The sequence below is a fragment of the Phalacrocorax carbo genome, chromosome 1 (assembly GCF_963921805.1).
Source record: "Phalacrocorax carbo chromosome 1, bPhaCar2.1, whole genome shotgun sequence".
In the NCBI taxonomy this organism is placed as follows: domain Eukaryota; kingdom Metazoa; phylum Chordata; class Aves; order Suliformes; family Phalacrocoracidae; genus Phalacrocorax; species Phalacrocorax carbo.
The window spans coordinates 85,244,130-85,261,630 of NC_087513.1; the positions used below are offsets into that span (position 1 = coordinate 85,244,130).

Below are 17,501 nucleotides of genomic sequence, written 5' to 3' on the forward strand. Positions count from 1 at the left end.
GGCACTATCTGCTGGTACTACTTCTTTTAAGCAGAAGTTTATACATTTTATCATGCAGTGAGGTGTCTAATGTGCATTTGTGCTTTCAGTGTAAACCACCGGTATGCATACCAGTGGTTTACATTGAAAGGAATCACAGTCACTTTATATTGTATGTAATGTGAAGCTCATACTTCAAACCAAAGGAAGTTTGGCAGCAGAAGCCCAGAATTCTGCTCTGTGTTATCACAGAAGTATTTGTGAATTGTAAGCCCTTGAATTTCTGTTCAGTCCTAAAGGGCACACTCTGCTTGCACCATAGCTCACAGCACCCTCATTTTCAGCCACTTGACTGTGTAACTCACTGAACGGTAGGTACAATCAGAGGGTTATGCAGCATGTTTCATCCTCCAGCATTTCTCTACATTTAGCCCAGTGATGTCTGCAGATTGAGTAGGTAGCCTTTTGTTCTTGCACTAGCAAGAGACAGGAGCAACCCAGGAAGATGTTTCCAATCCTTTGTTTCTACATTGGAAGCTGAGGTTCTCCTTTGGGAGAACTGAGGAACCCCGGCTGATTCATCCACACCATTGCCGGTTGAGGTGAGCTTTTTTAGTACCTAGAATCAAGGGAGCACCCAGCCTCTGTGACATTCGATCTTGAGCATTTGGGAGCGGAGTGCAAGTAAGCACATACATGCTAAGTTTAAGCTAGGTTGCCACAGAACAACAGCAGATGCCATACAGCAGCATGGATTTCAGCAACGTCAAGAGAGACTGACTATGGGAGTACTGTTACTCCTGTACTGCCACACTGTACCTTCTGGCATGGGGCACACACAGCTGCAGTCACACTAGGGCATCCCCACAGAAAGCCTGGCTGCAGCGAGACAGAGTGGCGGAAAAGACACAGGCCAGGCCCGCAGCTCTGATGCTGTGGCGAGGGAAGATACACTCGGAAAATCCCCTTCTGGAACACGCTGGGTAGGGGAAGTGGGAGAGAGCCTGAACACCAAAGACCTGAGTCGAGGACGGAAGCCGGTGCCTCCCAGTAGCCCGCCCAGTGGAGCAGCTATGAGAGGGAGGAGGTGGCTCCGCGCCCCGCACCATGCCTGCCCCGCCGCCCCTCGGCTGCGGCAGCCGGTACAGCTGTCCGTGTCCGCGGCGGCGGGGGCCAAGGGAGCCGGCGCGGGGGGGGGTGGATGGAGGCGAGGGAGGATGGTGACCACCACGGAAGTGACAGGAGTGGCTGCCGCCGCCTCAGAGTGTGGGATCTCGCAGCGCCCCCATTCCCATTTGCCGTCGCGTTTTGCTCCGCTAGGCTGAGCCCTCTGTAAAGGAAATCAGGTCGGGGGGGAGGGGGAGGGCTAGAGAGAGGAGGAGGGGCAGAGCAAGGAGAGGAGGGAGGAGGGAGAGAGCGGGCGAAAGAGAAGAGCCCAGAGAAAGGGACAAGGCACATCCTAGGAAGCGGGTAGAAGAGAGACTCCTGTAGGAGAGGAACCGTGGGCGGGGAGAGGAGAGGAAACGTTCGCAGAGAAGGGCCTGGAGAAAGAGCGCAGGGATCGAGACTGCTTCCAAGCATCCGACTTCTTGAAGAGATCGATCGACGGCCCAAGGCTGTTCCCAGGTCTGGGGGACAAAGCGGCAGTGGGCACAGAGAGCGAAAGGGACCCGGCGCCAGCCCATCGAGATGGTGTAACTTAGAGCGTGAAAATGGTCTTTGTCCAACTTTTCTGGTGCCGGGAAGCAGGTCGGCACGGCTCTAGCGGGAAGAGCTCCTGCGAAAAGCTGCTTGAGTAATGCTGGGAAGTGAAGGGGCTGTTGCTGGAGTCCTAAAAAAGGTATTGTGGCGGGCGAGCGGGGGCCGGCGGGTAAGGGCATTGTGAGCCTGGCCGAAGAGATCTGAGGAAGAGAGCCATGGTTGAGGCTATCCTCGGGTCTCTGCCATCCGGAGCGGGGGGAGGGGGAATGGGGGGTGAGGGTGTGAGACGGGGAGACACAGAACACACGAGTACTACTTCTGAAAGGCATTAAAACTCCTGAGGTTGTGGGGTTTTTCTCCTTTCCTGCTGTCTGCTGTTTAAAGGCTGTTACTGGGACTCCGAGTGCCCAGAAAGACCCTCCCCTAAGCGCCCATCTCCTGTCAGATGCCGCATGGAGAGAAAAGCTGTATGAAATCGGGTCATGGTTTCTTTGCTCGCAGAAATTACTATCAAAACTAGATATCTTCCAAACATGCATGGTGTGTTTGGCCTGCTCCTATGCGTGTTGTTTTTCTTTCTCTAGCTCATTGAAGCCGTAGTTAGATGCTGCTTTTGGAAGTCTCTGAAGCAGGAAGGCCGGGGTAAATATATGCTCGTATAGGTCCCTGAGCCTCGAGGAAGGATACAAAGAAGACTTTGTGGCCTTCTCTGTGGGTAGCGTTGTTTAATGCTCTTGTGGGGGGACACATGGCTGTATGAGTGCTTGTGGCAGAGAAGAGCCATGTTAACCTATTTTTCAAGGAGATGATGCAAGTTACTACTACTCATGCTAAATAAATACGTGATTGTGGGAGGGACTGTTGTGATGTGTAATTTTAAATTTGCCTTTCATGGATCCACTGAGATGATTTCACTTACTCTGAAGTTTCTCTTGCTATTACCACATTAATTTGGTTCAGGAGAAGAGTGAATATCACCTGCCTCCCCCACAAGTTCTAGATATAAGAGTAAAGATGGGAAAGCAAATCTTCCAGGGGACATCCTTCATTAGCAGTGATATAAAGTGGTGCAGATTGATGAAGAAGGAGAGAGGGCAAATGGAAACAACAAAGTGAAGACAGTGGGAAGAGTAGCTGCTACCAGACACACCTGTTACAGAGATAGATCTGCAGCTTCATCTGGGATGAGCAAGGGAGGCTGCCACCTTCTTTATTATGTAGGTTCTAATCAGAAACATGGAAACTGGATGTGGGTGCACCTCTTGTTTAGTCACAGCTGATCTACCTGACCCGAGCCACTAATACAAGATTTAGTGACTATTTTTGGGTCTTTCTTCATTCCCAGTTTGAAATAATTCCAATGCTGAGATTCCTTTGGGAGCAGGAAAGGAAGAGATAATCCACAATCTAATCGTCCTTTTTCTTTGATGTTATCCCATCTATGTGCTTCTATGTACATCTATGTTCCTTTACTGCCTTTTGCATGTATGTCCTCTTAGCCAAATGGCACATGCAATTTTTAATTCCTTGAAATGTATGTGTGCCCCTGTAGTCACTGAATGTTTTTTCTTGTCTTTTGAGTTCTCTCCTATCGGACTTTATTGCACTTACACTGAGGTGCATGGAATTGTTTGTATGACCATGTGTTTTGGTACTTGGCAATACCATTACTTTGGGGCATTGGAGCTTGTGTGAAGCAGGACTGTATCCTTTCTAATCACTGAAACCCTGCAGAAAGGTGTTTCTTGCTTTGTTCTGAAGTTCTCCTCTCTTCCAAGCTATTTATTTGTGGCAAGAACAGCTAGGGTTTTATAGAAACTGATTTTGGAGGGGGTTGGGGGAGAGATATCTCTTCTTTTCTTTTGCCCAAGGCTGCTACTGTCTTCACCGTCTGTATTTGACTTGCAGGCCGACCAATGACATGGTGTAAATGATTTTTGGGGGAAAGGCAGCTGGTGGCTCCAAGGAGACAGCTGCTTATTCTCCAGCATGCTCCCATAGGCTGTCAGCAGATGTCTGACAAGAGAGCTGATGCCTCGATCCATGAGAATTGTCTTCTTTATTCCTATACAAATTCACTGTGTACATTCTTTTTTGTGACCAGGTACAGATGGCTTCTCCTTCTCCCCTTTGATACTGCATGTGCTATATGCAGAGAATCATGTAAGAGATCAGTATAGTTTCTCACCCCTTACTTTTGTGCCTCCATTCAGATAGAGTTGCTTTGTGGTCAATTCTTTTTCCTTGGATACCTGTACTGTTATGAGATTTATGCATGCTTTTCCTCTTCAGGAATGCTTCCCTCTATAGGTCTGTTCCCCCTAAAACCTGCTTTTCCTCGTTATCCATATTATCCCTCAGCAGCACCTGTGCAGAAGGTTCTACTAAAGTCCCTACAGGTGAGTGCATCTAAGTACTTTTAGAGCATATTTAAGGTTACAGGGTTTATTTCTCATTTCTGTGGCCATATTGTGTGTTTACTGCACACGCTAACAGTAGAAGATGGAAGAAGTAGAAACTCGTATGTATAGTCAAGCTAGATCTTTATGAAGTGGTTTAGCCACCAAAACAGGATGGCAGTGTCACCCAAAAAGAGCACTGTTGTGAAAAAGTCTTTGTTAAGAATATTCCAGATCAGCTGTTCTTGGACATAAACATATAATGATTTTTTTCAAAAAAGGTAAAAGACTGATTTCTGTGAAGAGAAAAGTTGATTAAAGCTTTAGGAGGAAACTGATGAGCCTCCTATAATTTTGTCATTATTTTCTCATATTTTTTCTTAAACCTCTTTTAATATTATATCACTATTATATTTTACTGTTTAAAAAAACAAAAAAATTTGTATTTTGTTAGGAAGTTTTATATCATCTTACAGAAATACATTCAACATACTTCTTCCAGCTACTGACTCCACAAATCCATCAGTTTTCCAACTCTTTGCAACCATATAATTTAGCTTCTACCTGTTAAGTCTTGGGCTGGACATCCCTCTTCTCTCTATATTTGCTCTCTTTGGCAACCATGCAGTGTCATAGACTTCAGGGGGTGTTCACAAGTATAATTTATGTGGATTTTGTAAATTTTTGGGATGTTGTACAGCAGCAAGCTAGCTCTCTGTCTCAAGTGGTGCCAACTGTGCTATGTAAACAGACCCCAAAAAGGATAAAAACTCCTTAATTACTCATGTCAATCACATTACTCTGACGTGTGAGCAGCAAATCTGCTCAGTAAGAAAATGCCATTTTGTGTTGTCACTCTTGCGTTTGATTTATACAAGGAGTTTTAAATGTAAAAAAGAGAAGAGCTACACTAATATTTTCTACTCAGAAGCATGTGTTGTACTTTCAAGAAATATTCCTCTCCCACCAGGAGTAGTATTTCAAGTGTGCTATTAATATATGTGGTGTTTAAAAAAAAATTTAAAAGTGCGTACTTTATGGAGGTACTGGAACAATGCTGTATACGGAAGGCGCTATGTTGTCTCTTAAATGTTGCCGTGGAGCAGGCTGATGCTCGTGTTGCTGAAGTGCTACTTAAAGATCATTCTTGAGACTACTTCTGAGAAAAGCAGCAACTTTGGAAGTCAAGCTCTTCTAGTCACTAGTTTCAAGTTTCCATGCCTTCAGAGGCCCCTGTGTATTCTGCTACTCAGGGCTTGCTTGTCAATGAAATTTTTGTTCAAATGTTTTACATACACACACACCCGCCCATATGCATGCATACATGCACACAACAACCGTTAAAGAGGAGAAAAAATGTGCTATCCTGGGAGTAGAGAAGGTGCTGTACACTATGAGAACAAAGCCTATCCAGCCTGCAAACTACAGCCTTACAAATAAAGGCTGGATCCTTAAGGTCTTGGCTCACCTTAGGATGGAAATTCTTACCAGCCCAGACCTGCATATTGAAACATACATGACTTCATTTTCAGACAGGTTTGTTGTTTTTTTTTTTTTCTTCCCAAGCTTGCCAAGTAAACGATTCTTATGCTGATTCTGCAGTTTCCAAGTGTTTTTTTTTTCCTCTGTGCCATGTCTGGAAAATATCCGATGTGTCTAAATCATGTAATTAAAACCTAGAAGCTAGAGACTGAGGACTACTGACTCCTTGTAACTTATTTCTGTTTTAGCATACTGATGTTCCTCTAAGTTACTGTAAAGCTTTCAAAGCTCCCTAAATGACCTAATCTCTCTCCCACTTACTGTAAAACACTCACATGATACGAATCTATTTGGCAGAGCTGACCACTTCAGAGGCAGTGTGTAGGATACAGATGCCTGTGTGGAGGCCTTTAACATCAGGCTTACCACAGGTTCTTTCAGATCCTGAGGATGTGTACAAATTGGAGCAGGGTTCCTCAGCAGAAATCTCTTATCTTCCTAACTGTTCTTTAAGAAGAGGGTGGGATGTCACAAGAGGGATATTGTTGCAGAGATTTCTAGGCAGGTTTTGAATAATTTCGATTTGGAAATTCAAATTGGATTGTTTATAAACCGTTTGAATTTCTAAGTAGTAAGTTTCATTCACATTCATTTTGAGCCAGGAAGAAGCTGCTGGAAGCACAGCTGGACTGGGATGCTTGCCTGCAGTTGTCTCCCTGATGGTTCCTTCCCTTGCTAAAGTCAGCAGGCTTTGAGCTGGTGCCAACAGCAATAGGAATGCAAATATGTACTGGCATTTTCACTTTTCAGTGAGTTTGCTAATCCCATTTGATGTGTGTGTTGTTCATAAAGGGGACACCAAATCAGCAGTTATCACTGCCATCATATGGTATCAGGAATGGAATAGTTCTGTTGAGGAAAGTTCATTTAATTATTAGTGCAGAGTATTATCTCAGTGGCCTTCTCCAGTATCTAAGCATGGTAGAAATCGGTAAAGGTGCAAGACAACATGATTTGAGAACAGATTGCACTGATCTGAGTATAAATGTTAAAATCTAGAAGGAAGATAGAGGCTCACTGTAGCACCTTTTTGCTCAGGGCTCCAGGCTAAGCACCAGAAGGACATTTTGTGAAGTAATGTAATGCAAATGATGCATGACTTGTGCTCCTTGTTTCAGTCAAAGCCCTCCCAACACTGACTGGAAGAATTGCATGTTTCTCATGGATAATTTTACCTGTCTTGAATTAGAAGTGGCTCTGGATGGTCTCAGAGCTGCATGTTCCTGCAGCTAAGGAAATCAAATTAGTGACCAGATCACTAATAGAATGGCTTTAAAAGTTGTTTCCTAAATAGATTATTTTGATTCTGTCTAATGAATTGCTCCAAAAGAGTGTGTATGTTGACAAGGTGTAAAGAAAAAAAATCAGTCTTTGGAAACAGAGTAAAAGTAAAAATGTTCAGTACTTTAAAAGAATTAAGCTAAAGCAAGTTTTACTCTCTGTGGTAAATAACACCTACTGGACAACTCTTTAATTGAAAGGATCAGAATAGGTTCATTAAATCGTTGTGCCTGTCTTGCTTCTCTTGACTGATAGTCTGTACCAGTCTACTGTGTCTGTGTTACAAAAAGTTGTGTGGATAGAAGTCAGAGTGGGAAGGGAGAACTTGCCTTAAAACCTCAGAAAAGTCTTTGAAAATTATTTTTAGATTATTCTTTTCAAAAAGGCTCTGCTTTCTTTTCCCCCAGATCATAGCAGATCAGCCCAGTGTTTTCTACTGTATTTTCTCTTGTGCCTCTTGAACCTGTGGTGTTGAAATTGGACAGCCCCTGACTTCATGGCTCTAATGCAAATGCACATGGGCCATTTGTATATGACTGTGTGAACTTCTCTGCCATGGCACTGGTGGTCTGGGAGCTTGGTGAAGAGCAACAGAATTGATTAGGAGACTTTACAGAATTTTTTACATGCTATTAAAAAGAACTAGCTTAATGATGACTGAAAAAGCATTGCTCTGGAGTGTATATAGTACCAGGAAGACTGTTGACAGGATCCTAGACAGTGTGGCTAAGGTAAAAGGGCTGGCTCAGACTGCTGAAAGTAGATGATTTCAGGTTCAGTATTAAGGCATGTTTTTTACCAGCAAGGGTCTAAGTAGTTTGTAGGAAGTCATAGAAGCCCCATTGCTTATGTAATGTAATAACATAACTAGGAAAGCTTAAAGGAATATATAGACAAAACTTCTGCAGTTGACTGGGAACTGTAGGCCAGATGTTGTCTAAATAAAGATGCCCATCCCCCTCTTTTCATTTCTATTATTACAGTCTCATCTGCAGCTGGGGGAGCGACTGCCTTCCTGACAGAAAATGCACCTTGGATCTGCTGTGTTAGAACGAAGACAGGTTGGTATCCAAGGAAAGGGTGTGTTGTACTTGCTCCATTTTACGTGTAATCCTTTGGTTTTGAAGTTGGACGTAGCAGTAACAAGAGCAATGTGCCCCAGGATCTACGCTGAAATAAATGTAAATAAGCCTTTGAGACACAGAGGAGGCGGGGTGAGCTCTGAGATATATATGTTATTGCATTAATCTCTGCCACAAAAAATAATGCAAACATGCATTAGAAAGAGATGCTGTGAGCCTGAAATATCTTTCTCCTGTAACCTGCTTGGCCTTCCTTTTTCATCTTAAGACTTCTCTACTGCCGAAGTATTAGTGGCACATAATGTTCCTACTTCCTGAGGGTGGAAATAGCAAACTGGAAATGCAGGATGGAGGAGGAGGAGGGAAGGACCTCAGAATGGAATTGGCTGCTCTGCAGGCTCTGCCAGTGGCAAATTCAAATTTTTGGTGGGGCTCTAACTGGCTTTCACTACACATAGCTCTCTATGATGCTGCACTGAACTCAGCTAATTGTCCCACCCAGTCATTCCCTTTCAGGTAATCTCTCTTCTTTGCAGCCTTGATCTCACATCTCTTCTTCAAGTTGCCATTTCTGCCTCATTGCTCCCTCAAATGTCTCCTAGACGAGCCAATTTTGGGCAGCCTGATTCCCAAAATCCAAGTGAGAACCTGGTCTAAACCTTGAACCAGCATGAATTATTAATGTTGTCCTAAATAAATATTTATATATCACTGACAAAAGGTAAAAGACAATTAGCATTAAAGACCATGTCAGCTGTTTCTGAAGTTGAATAGGACCCTTATATTCTCTGTTCTTGTTGCTCTGTCCTGTCATTTTGACAATGAGACCAAGGTACTGTGAAGGAAGGAGGCTGATTCTGAATGAAGATTATGGATTTGGAGACTGGAACTTAAGAGGCAAAACTGGAGATATCATCTATTTTCTTAAAGTTTTCCCAGAATAAATTATAGGTCTCATAGTTCCTGTCTCTGTGTTCTTACTGTGCTGTGAGAGATTGCTACCAAGTGCAGTAACACCTCCTGCAAAAATGGTTATAGACAGACTGTAGTTAGTGTTGGTGTGCAGTTCTGTGGAGTATGATCAGTGCAGTGCAGGATTATTTTGTAGTGTTTTAGTGCCCAATGAGAATGTGATGTTCAAACTAATGGTGGAACAGACAGAATTCCCATCTAGGCAAATAGTGGTCATGTAAGGATGAAAACTGTGTGGTAGAACTCTTCTCTGAGCCATTTTCTCTCTCCCTCATAGCTTCCTAGTTTTGTGCATGTATTTCCACATCAAACACACTAATTTACATGCTGGATCTAAAGCTTGTGTATTGTATAGCCTGTTGGTGCAGTCAGCAAAATTTAAGGGAATCAACTTGACTGAAGATAACTTCTTATTCCCACTTCCATTCAGGGAATATGTTATGTTACAGGACTCTGTTAGGGCAACATTATGATTCCAAAATCTGATATTTGCAGTAGATGTGGTGGGTATAATTGGATGGAAGCTAGTTGGTAATCAGCTGCATGGAGTGGGGCTGGGGAAGGAGGCTTGGGCAGCAAGATCAAGGCAATTAACAAGTCAGTAATGTGATTATGCTTCAGTGCTTTTCTGCCTTGTTTTACAAAGAAGCTTTATTTCCTTGCTTCTCTTAACAGGAATAAAACCAGATATTATAAATAATGCTAATAATTAATTTTAAAAATAAAAGTAGCCTCTATCTGCAAATGCATGCAGCCAGCAATTTGAGAACGAAACTCTATGACAGCCCAAGGCTGTGAAACTGATTAAAATGGAAAAAAGTAGTTATAATTAAAGCTTAAATAATGAAGCGCATTCTCTGAAAACCCAAGTTGCCTTCTTGAAGCCAGAAAGGAGGTTAATAAAAAAAGGAGCACTTAAATGAAGATGTTTTAATATTATTAGTTCTGTCTGTAGTCTGTTCCGAGATGTTAGTTTTTCTCATGGAATGAAAGGCAATTTCGAAATGCAGGGAATTCCCATAGAAGAGGAGCATTATCTTTTAACTGTCAGTGCTGCCACTGTCTCCTAATGGACAGCATAGGTTTGGGTGCTGTGAATATGAATAGCATGCATTTTCTGCTTATGCTAAATATTCCTTACTGTAAAACCCTCATAAAGCAAAAGCAAAATCAGAGATGAAGACAGTAAGTATATTTTTACAAAAAAATTAGCATTCTTCACTGCAGCTGAAGAAAATCTTGATCTTTACTAAAGGGCTTTGCAAACTTTTGTCCACAAAGAACATTTTAAGAAAAGTTTGGGGTTTGCCCTCCACTATATCTTTTGAGTGTTTGTGCATAGATATCCATACATGTATTTCTAGACATGCCATGTAAGGCTACATTCTTCATTTGAAATGGGAAACAGCTTTAGTATAAAATATCCATTTTCTTAGGCTTATCCATATCTTACTTCTATGAGACACACTCACTTCCACCCCCCCCAACCCTTCAGGCCCTTGATTTCTTTTATAGTGTCTTAAGAGTGCCTTAAAGGCCCTTTTGCAGTTCTGTGATTGGTTTGTCCGTGCAGGTTTGCAGATGCTCTCACAGACTTGGTCAGCAAATGTCAAGGTTATTTGTCTGATTAATGGCATTGCTAGTCCAGCTGTTGCTAACACTGTGCTTGGCCTCTTTATCATTTCCCATCTATCAGCAATAAGAACTTGATATATAATAAAACTTTTATTTCAGATGAAAAAGAAGCAAGATCAGCATTGCTGAGTAGACAAGAACGTGATTTGAGGGAGATACTCTTTGTGTCCCACGTCCTTTGTTTAAATACTGTTTGTGAAAAAGTTTTATTTCTTTTCCCTTTTTTAATGCCAAAATAGTATGCATCTTTTTCCTCGTTGTTTTCAAACTTATTCTATCATAAAATTACTGTGAAGTTTGAAGTGTTTACTTAAACTTAGCTATAGCCAGTTGTACTGGAGGAGGAAACATCAGTTTTCAAACGACTTTTACTACCACAGAATTTTTTCACCTGAAAGTTAAGAAAGTGGCCAATTTAGGGATACTTAAGTGGAATCTCCTAAACATAAAATTCTGTACTTAGTATTTTAGAAATACAGCCTTTTACACAGTGCTCGAGAAAGGTTTGCTGCTGTGCCCTAGAGCTTGTAAAGTACCTATTTTTTTTCCTCTCTGAAGCCTTATGTCCTCCTTTTGTACAGATAAAAGTATACTTTTTAAAGGTAGATCACACCTGAAGTTGAAAACGTAATGTATATTTCCACATAGATAAAAGTGCATTGCAAGGATCTGTGCACAGTTGTAGTGAGAGAAGTTTCCTGAGAAATTAGAGTAAAATTGATAAGAGCACAGTGAAACCATACCCAATAGGTACAGCTGTTGTGTTCTCTTTCCATAAAAGGAGATAAATATTATAGACAGCTGCTGATTCTTTTTCTTCCTCTTTCTTCTGCAGTCTCTTTTATTTACTGTATGAAAATTCAAAGGGAGTAATTTATATATCACTCCAATTCCTATTATTTTTTAGGAGAGTTTCTATCAGGCAAGTGATGGATAACGTATAGAACAATACATTTCTTAACATTTTTTCTTTCTATAAGGTTACTAATATTTTAGAGCTGAGTTTTTGCTTCCGGGTGTTAGTGTTAGAAACCTGAGTATAATTACCAATGTTTCTTTGAAAAGTACACAAATCACTATAAAAATTGTCAACTAAGTCAAATATTGAGAGGTGGAGAGAGATTTTATTCAGGAGCTTTGTTGTACTTAATATGCATGTAATTCAAGTACCTAATAAGCAAGTGGAAGAAAGAATCTGTCTCTCTAATTTAAAGAAAAATTTAATTGCATTAATTTCAAGACATCAGTGTCCATCTTCTTAGGCATAGCAGAAACATAATGAGGAAGCATTGAGAGAGTCTGTGGAAACACAGGGCAGCAATGACTGAATTTTGGCTAGGAAGATAAACTAGGGTCACAAGCAAAGCCAAGTATATGTGTCATGGCAGAGAACAGAGGTTTAAAGGAAAGCACTGCGGTTATCTAAAGAAATGCTAACATGGCCACCTGTATGGGTTGGAAGACAGGGCAGAGGCTCAGAATCTCCCCAGATACCTTTAGGTTGCACCTAAAGAGTCATCTGGAGGGGGCTGTTTAGCTGTCCATAGCTCCCTTTTTAATCAGTGAAGATGTTAGGTACCTAATGAAGATAACTGAGCTCAATCTACTGACTGTAGAGGTTATTTGGGTGATTATGCTTTTAATTTGGGCACTCTATTCAAGCCTCAAGGGCTTAATAAAAATTCATGAAAATAAGCATCTCTTCCCTTTAAGGGCTATGGAAGTTCTTAACTTGGATCCCATTAGGAAGCGTATGAATAGAGCGTGGAAGATCAGCTTCAGGACTCCTGGTGTTTCCATGGTAAACAAGGAAATAAATCCCTTTGTTTGGATAGCATTCAAAATCATCCTTTGGATTGTCATTGTAAACTTAAAGAATTCCAGAAGACATGGCCACAACCCCATTTAGATCATCTGTAAGAAGCAAATGACAAAGCCAGCTAGAGGAAATCTTTCATGAAGTATGTTGTTGAGGAAGAATTTCTTTAAGCTTAGTTTTGCATTAGCACCTAGACCCTTTCTCTGAAAATTAAATTAATAAACTGAACAGACTACAGAAAATCCACAGGGCTTTGTTACAAATTCCACTCTCCTCTCAGATTTATTTAAAGTATTTTGGAGTAATTCAAAATAATCTCAGATAGTAACAGAGGATAAAAGTATGTACAGTAACTATTGAAATGATGTATATATTTAACTAAACATGTCTCTATGCTGCTATATGTGCCCCAGTGTTAATTTTTTTGAAGAAAAACGTATTAATTTCACAATATTAAAAACTTGAGCCATAAATTATATGTTGCTCTCCCCCATTCACTTCCTGAAAGATTTCTGTGAATAGCAGTTATTGTAATTATTGTCTAGAAAGAAGGTAGGCAGTATTATGTCATACTCAGTGTTGCACAAGCGACAGCTTTTTGTGACAGCATTGTGAGATTTATTGCAGTGAGATGCGTGACCATAGCTGAAAGGGCATGTCAGTGGCAAAAGAGCAATTATCGTAGGAGAGAAATGGTGGGAGAGAGGGGGGGAAGGCCTCTTGCTCGATTTATAACACTATCATGGCTCCCTATTTATCATGAATAAGAAGAAGTATTAATTCCACTTTTTGTACCCTGCCTAAATTTGATGGATCAGTGTGCAGCACAAATTAATTGGAACAGTAGTTTATTGGCTCTCCCAGATGTTGTGCTCATTTATCTCCTTAACACGTCTCACTGAGAGAAAATATTAAGCTGTTATAAGTCATAGTGCAAAACGTGCAAGAGGGAAGACTGCCTGCAAAGGTACAGCATTTTCTCTGCCCTGAAGAATTTTGAGGCGCATTTATTTTGCATCTACATGCTTTGTGTGAGGAAGAAGTATGATGAATATGAGGGAAATCTGTTGAATCAAGTGTAGCAGAGGGAAGCTATACCATTATAATGATTTCTACTGTGAAATAGGCTTAGAGGAGTCAGTTAACAATGAAGAAGGAAGAAATGTTTCTCCAGTGGGAGGAAACAAGATGATTTAGAAAAGTTCTTGAGACAGTTTAGAAGAATAGAAAGAGTAAAAATCTGGCATTGTTACAATTTCAGCTTCTATTACTAGAACAATTTAAAATACATGAAAGTACTTTGCTGCACAGGGATAGATATCTTTTCAAATCTGTTGCAAGTTCAAAACAGGGATTAGAAAAATTCATAAAGAGATACTAAAGAGAATGGATGGGGGTACGCTCTTTAGCATCCCAAGTCTTGTATTTGTGGATGCTGTCTCCAAATAGCACCTCTTCCTGGCACTAGAGACACAGAGAAAACTTGGATTAGATGGACATTGGTCTGCTTCAGTGTTCTTTATTGTGTTTTGAAATGTAGCTTGCACTAAAGCATGAAGAATTGTTATTCTCTTGACCGCACATTCAAAAACTCAGGTGTTCTTCCAATAAGGAAGGCTGTCAAGAACTCTTGATTAAGAACTGACAGCTTTTATATTGGGTTGAAGCCCCATTGTTTCCATTTGCCTCTATGCATCCTGGGAATGAGATACTTGGACCAATATTAGAGTAGTGCAGTATGGAGCATCCTCTCTGCAGTGGATCAAGCTTCTGTCAGCTTTTAGGGAATAGAATATGGCAACTGATGTTAGATCTCATGTAGGAATTGGGGGCTATGGGACTAGCAGTTCTTCCTGCTGCCTCTGGTTTGCTCTAATTTCACAGGACTCAAAGAAGCATCTATATTCCATTCATGGAGAGGAAGAACCTGTCAGGCCCTCATTTCTCCAGGAGGCTTGTGCAGTGCCTGAACAATCCTAGTTTTTTTCTTAATTCTAAAGGCATGCCTAAATTACTCCTGCAGAACTCAGACAGACGCATGGTTGAGATGAATGCTTAACTGCTATTTGATACCAGGTTCTGCAATTGATATTTGTCAGAGGGGAACAGGGTCAATGTGCATTACTTTCTGATCTGTGGCTACATATTGTCTGCATACTAAGCTAGAACATGCTTGAGCAAAGGTCTGTCTAAAGATTTATGGGTCTAATCAAAAGGTTTAGAAAGCAAGGGATTTTCTTTAAAACTTAGGTCCAGCAGAACCTGTGGCCAGTGGAGAGTTAATACAGTTTATCTAGCTGTCATTGTTCTTGATCAGTCTCTGAGTGCCAGAAGAAAAAAAGCAGTCCATTCTAAGGAGATACCTCTTAGGTTTGTCATGTGTGTGACCACCTCCATCAAGACTCAAGATATATACCATTGGAGTACTCTAAAATAAGTGACTACACAAACCTAGGAGCAAATCTGCTTGCCTTCTGATAAAAACACATGCACTGATAGAAGAGAATTTTGAATCAATGCTGGCTTGTTTAGTAACATTAGTGCCCTGTGGCTCTTCAGGTTTTGTCATTGACAATGCTTGAACTTTGAGGGAATCCTTTATTTGCATAAGGAAACTGATGCAGAGACACTGGCTGCATTTATTATTTCATGTTTGGCACAGTTTAGGTACAGGATGGGCACACAGCAGTCCCCGTTGTGACAGAAATTTCAAAAGCACAGGCCTGTATAAGTGTCAATTGTCCTAGCACGTATGGGAGCACTATCACTATCCTGTAGCACTGAGCATCATTTGCCTGCAGATTGTACTAAAGTGTTCCCACTTCAAGACTGAATTCAGAAAAAGTGAGAAATTACAGCACTGTTTCTGTCTGGTAAGAAGAAACAGGCTTAAATTGTGCCAGCTAAGCCAGGCATGCTTTTTTTCACACTCAAGGCTTTCCAGCTGAAATAGCTTGTGTTTGCAGTCTTCTGTAGAAGAAGTTTTGAGATGCTGGGCAAGAACTGACTCTCTCCTGTTGAGATATACAACAAGAGAGCATGGGAGATTCTGGATATATATAAGGAAGAAAAAAAAATCCCAGTAGTGATTCAGCACTGGAACAGATGCCCAAAGCATCTGAGGAATCTCCATCCTTGGAGATGTTCAAAACTCACCTTGGCAAGCTTCCTGAAGAACTGTTCTCCCTTGCTTGTTGTTCATTGTTCAGCTAAAAAACCAGGATTCTTGAAAATACGGGTGATGATTGTGTTAACCTCTCTTACTGGGATCTTAAACATAGTTAATTTTTAGTAATCCAGATACCACAGTGATGGTGGCAAAGTAAAAAATTATGATAGCATTGGTGAATAATCTAAGTAGATAACCTGGAGACTTGCATCTCCTGTCTTTTGGAGCTTGGTACTAAAGCGAAGGCAATATACAACTGGTCTTTTCTGGCTGCTGGGGTTCTTCACTGTTCTGTAGTGTTTGAATCATTTAAAGACATTTGGATCCTCAGGAATTGTCACGCTTTTCAGATGCTTTATGATCTTTAGGACTTCTAAGGAGTTGGAGATCATTCCACTAGCCAAGAAAACATATGCCCCAAAATGGTTTATAATCCTTTATGGAAGGGTTAGCATAAGGAGGATTGACAGCTGGTACTTGCGTGGCAAGTTCTATGTAGCTGGAAGAGAGAGAGGATGGGAAGGAGTATTTAAGGAGGTTTGTTGAAGGATCCTGTGCAGGGAAGTTGTATTACTTTGCAGTTGGATTTGGAGGAGAATGGAGGATAGTGCATTCTGTAGCAAGGAGAGGTAATCTGTCTGAAAGTGGTTTTGGAAGAAGTAACAAACTGAGAAGGCCATGGAAAAGTGCTTGTGTGGACAAGAGAAAAGGATGGTTTAAAAGTTGGGATGGTTTGAGGTTGCTGTTTAAGTAGTTTGGTGTAGGGAAGAAATAGGAGAACTGAAGAATGAAAGATGAGTGCCTTTGGGTATAGTCAAATTCTGTGCGCATCAAGTGCTAGGGGAAAGGGCAGGGCAGTGGTTGGCAATTTAGGGGCTTGGTACTCTTTAATTCAGAGAGGCTAGTACTTCCCTCCTACTGTCCCTCAAATGCTTCCATAATGCCCTCTACCCTTCATTGTGGAGTAGGCAATTTTCATTGAGGTGTGGAAGAGGCAGAATAAAATTAAAAAAACAAAATCAGACTGACCTTTTTTTAACAGCTAAATCAAAACCAGCTTTTTGGTTTAGCCACAGTTTATTTCAGGGAAAAATAATTTTCCAGTCTAACCCAGACAAAGGCTGTATGATGCCTCATGAAGAGCAGTGCAACATTGCTGGGATACAGGGTCTACCAGGGTAAGCTGAACAAATGTTGTAAGAGAGATGTGCAGGTAGGGTTGGTTGTCCTCCCTAGGGAAGGAGAGCAACTGGTTTCCTTCGAGCCAGAAATTATTTTGTGTCTGCTTCTTGGTAGCAGAGGGTTTTTTAGGTATAACTTTTGTAGGCAGCAAACTGATTTCCTTCTTACATATTACCTAGTAATTGCAAGGCTTTGGCCTGGGATCCAGCAGCATGAGATGCCAGGGCATATTTGGGCTCTCTTTCCTTCTCTGCCACTTGTAAGTTATGTGACATTGAGAAAGTCTGAATTGTGGGCTGTTTTCAAACATTCTGTAAATGAATGCAGTCCCATTGACTGAAATGAAAGTTTTCTTCAGTTTATTTGATGTCTGTTTCTGCATTTATTTGCCTTCAAAATGAATGTTTAAAAGTCCCCATCTCTCAGGAGTTGGCTGGCCTAAAAAAATGGCTTTTAGATGTTATAATGTTATAGATTGACTGGCAGTGCAAATGCTTAGTATTTATGTCTCCATGTAGCGCAGTCATGCAGGCTTGGTTCTGGTGTACCCAGTCTTGTTTTTGGTGGCTCAGGCTGTAGTCTTCAACTCTGTTCCTGGCAAACATGGATATGTGCTTGGATAGTTCTTTCTGTAAAGAAGGGTTTTCTGATCATTCAGCCTGGAATTGTCTCCTTTTTAGTTTCATCCAGTGATGTTTTTCTTCTGTGGTGTATACATGCTTCATAAACTAATATGCAGT

General features: G+C 41.2%; 1 protein-coding gene across 7 annotated transcripts in view; it reads left to right on the forward strand.

Moving 5' to 3' along the window:
• Positions 1-1,089: 1,089 nt before the first annotated feature.
• Positions 1,090-17,501, forward strand: part of LOC104051584 (ephrin type-B receptor 5) — a 75,435-nt gene continuing 59,023 nt past the window's right edge. For 5 of the 7 annotated variants that reach the window (XM_064463698.1, XM_064463664.1, XM_064463691.1 and 2 more), the window contains exons 1-2: positions 1,381-1,819; positions 7,886-7,963. The gene's annotated coding sequence lies outside the window, so the exon portion shown is untranslated. Of the gene's footprint in view, positions 1,326-1,380; positions 1,820-7,885; positions 7,964-17,501 lie in introns of those variants that run through there. The other 2 variants (XM_064463672.1, XM_064463682.1) reach the window with 2 other exon arrangements.